The sequence below is a fragment of the Trichechus manatus genome, unplaced genomic scaffold (genome assembly GCF_000243295.1).
Source record: "Trichechus manatus latirostris isolate Lorelei unplaced genomic scaffold, TriManLat1.0 scaffold00285, whole genome shotgun sequence".
Lineage (NCBI taxonomy): Eukaryota > Metazoa > Chordata > Mammalia > Sirenia > Trichechidae > Trichechus > Trichechus manatus.
Window position 1 is genome coordinate 159,663 of NW_004444221.1, and position 2,340 is coordinate 162,002.

Genomic DNA, 2,340 nt, shown 5'->3' on the forward strand with positions numbered 1-2,340 from the left:
AGTGAACTTTTGAAAAGCAAGACGGGGGGGACCTGTATAACTGGTTGACAGATTTCAGAAGTAATGTTTCTTAGCAAATGCTTGCCACTTAGCAGGCACTGAGTCATTTGCTGCTGCCATTACTATTGTTCAAAGTCACAAAACTGGTACACATTGGAATATAATTCAAACTAGATTTTTTTGGAGGTAAAATCCCTGAGAATTCCCTCAATGCTATGCTGTCTTTTATAAAAAGCAACATAACGGCTGCTGTCTCCAATTTTACTCTGCCAGGTGTGTGGGAGTGAAGGAATGCAGATATGTGGAAAGTCAATCTCAGGAGGACCAGGAAAACACTCAACAAATGTTTGAGCAAACATGGAAGTGATCCAGACATAGGAAATGCCAGGGGATTGGCAATACAGGCAAGGCAAGAACCAGACAAGTGCTCACGTACCAAGGTACACACAAATATTGAAGTTCCAGTTAAGGCAAGTCTGATAGCAAGCAAGCCAGCAGAAGCTGGAGTCAATAAAACTGAACCCAATTTTTGGCTCCACCAAAAGCCAATTTTTTCCCCTTCTGCTGAAGCTGGAACCAATCTCAGAATATAGTAAGTCCAGGGTCTGTTCATGTGTCACTTATGAAGAAGAAAAGTTAATTTAACTAGAGTGCAACTTAGCCGCAGAATCAGCAAGTCCCTGAGTGATTTTTAAAAATTGAATTTTACACATTAATAAAACAAAAGACAAGAACCACATGATCTTGTCAATCGATGCAGAAAAGGCATTTGACAAAGTCCAACACCCATTCATGATAAAAACTCTCAGCAAAATAGTAATAGAAGGGAAATTCCTCAACATAATTAAGGACATTTATACAAAGCCAACAGCCAACAGCATCCTAAATGGAGGGACTTTGAAAGCATTCTCCTTGAGAACAGGAACCATACAAGAATGCCCTTTATCACCACTCTTTTTCAACATTGTGCTGGAGGTCCTAGCCATAGAAATTAGGCTAGAAAAAGAAATAAAGGCCATCCAGATTGGTAGGGAAGAAGTAAAAGTATCTCTATTTGCAGATGATCTGATCTTATACACAGAAAACCCCAAAGAATCCACAAGAAAACTACTGGAACTAATAGAAGATTTCAGCAAAGTATAGGCTACAAGACAAACATAACATACAAAAATCAGTTGGATTCCTCTACACCAAAAATGAGAACTTCAAAGAAGAAATCACCAAATCAATACCATTTACAGTAGCCCCCAAGAAGATAAAATACTTAGGAATAAATCTAACCAGGGACATAAAATACCTATACAATGAAAACTACAAGACACTACTGCAAGAAACCAAAAGAGATCTGCATAAGTGGAAAAACATACCTTGGATAGGAAGACTCAACATTGTGAAAATGTCAGTTCTACCCAAATCAATCCACAAATACAACGCAATCCCAATCAAAATTCCAATGGCATTTTTAATGAGATGGAGAAACAAATCACCAACTTCATTTGGAAAGGGAAGAGACCCCTAGATGAGTAAAGCATTACTCAAGAAGAAAAACAAAGAGGGAGGCCTCACACTACCTAATTTTAGAACCTATTATACCACCATGGTAGTCAAAACAGCCTGGTACTGGTACAACAATAGATGTATAGACCAGTGGAACAGAACTAAAAATCCAGACATAAATTCATCCACCTTTGATCGGCTGATATTTGACAAAGTCCCCAAATCCTTTACTTTGGGAAAAGACAGTCTCTTTAACAAATGATGCTGGCATAACTGGATATCCATCTGCAAAAAACTGAAACAAGACCCATACCTAACATCATGCACAAAAACTAACTCAAAATGGATTAAAGACCTAAATATAAAATTGAGAATGATAAAGATCATGGAAGAAAAAACAGGGAAAATGCTAGGAGCCCTAATATATGGCATAAACATAATACAAAACGTAACTAACAATGCAAAAACACCAGAAGAGAAACTAGATAACTGGGAGCTCCTAAAAATCAAACACTTATGCTCTTCAAAAAAACTTTACCAAAAGAGTAAAAAGACAACCTACAGACTGGGAAAAAAACCTTGGGTACAACAAATCTGACAGGCCTCTAATCTCTAAAATCTACAAGATACTGCAAATCCTCAACAACAAAAAGACAAATAACCCAATTAAAAAATGGGCAAAGGATATGAACAGACACTTTGTCAAAGAAGACATTCAGGCAGCTAACAGATACATGAGGAAATTCTCACAATCATTAGCCATTAGAGAAATGCAAATCAAAACTACAATGAGATATCATCTGACCTCAACAAGGGTAGCATTAATCCAAAAAACACAAAATA